Raw genomic sequence first — 1235 nt, forward strand, 5'->3', positions numbered from 1 at the left:
CCACGGTCCTTTTACCGACAACACAGACTCACCTCGATAGAGAGGCGGCTCTGTAGCAGGTGAGTCCCAGCCGGGAGGGAGAGATTAATTACTGAACTGCCAATATTTACCCTGCATATCAGAAGACATTGAATATCCCCCAAAGTCTTCTAACCCCTGTATCAATAAAAGCAAAACTGTTCCCCTTTGTTTTTGCTATTTACAGTATTTGTTATTTTATATCTTTAATTTACAATGTTTGCTGAATTTTCAAAATTCCATTAGTATTTTCTTTCCGGATGCACCTGGGTAAACCGGATAGATGGGAAACAGGATTCTGCAGCTGTTTTACTCTAATGGGGGAAAATAATGGAACATGGTTGTGTTTCAAAATACTTGTAGCTGTACGTATATTATAAATTTACTTGTGTTGATGTTCCACACGCAATTTTTTTAATCCCATCACATTTCTATGTTTTGGATTCATGTCTTGATATATACAACTATCATCTGTCACTTAATGTATTCACTCTGCAGGGCCAGCAGCTAGGTGCACTGTAATACAATCTAGTTAAGCTGAACAGCTGTCTGTACGAAGATTTGCTGATTATGCTTTTGCAATACTTGATTTGCCTTCAAAAACATATCTTTATATATTGTATTAACTGATTCTCTTATATCTCAACTTCACAAAACTAGCAACTAGTCAGCAGCAACTGTATTTATTTTATTTAACTCCGCAATGCCCCCAAAAAACAAATGAAGGGCCTGATTCTGGTTGACGCAGTAAGCGGCGAGGGCCTTATTCAGAGCGGCTAGCTAATTAGAGAATTCACAAATCTAGAGATTATGGAACGACTGCTCATGCATGCCATACGGATTGCGCATGCGCAATGGGAATTAGCCTCTGAAAATGTGTATGGATCGTAAGCGCAATGTGGCTGGAGATTGACTGACAGGAAGTCGGGGTTTAGGGGCGGAACCTGACGTTTTCTGGGTGTGTTTAAAAAAATGCAGGTGTGCCCAGTCATTTTTGAGAAGTGTCTGTAATGTCAGCGCTGACCACTTCCAGCCGGACTCAGTCACAGTTGTAGATTTTTTTACACATGTTTAATTTTAATTTATATAACAAATGTGAGCAACGATGGCATTTTTTTTAGTGGATATTTTGCACATCGCTTACAGAGATGTTGGAATGCAAAGGGTTGTTATTCAGTAACATATAGGCCCTTATTCTGATCTGTGCGGCCAGATCA

The sequence above is a fragment of the Crinia signifera genome, chromosome 6, assembly GCF_055691185.1.
Source record: "Crinia signifera chromosome 6, ASM5569118v1, whole genome shotgun sequence".
Classification (NCBI taxonomy): Eukaryota; Metazoa; Chordata; class Amphibia; order Anura; family Myobatrachidae; genus Crinia; species Crinia signifera.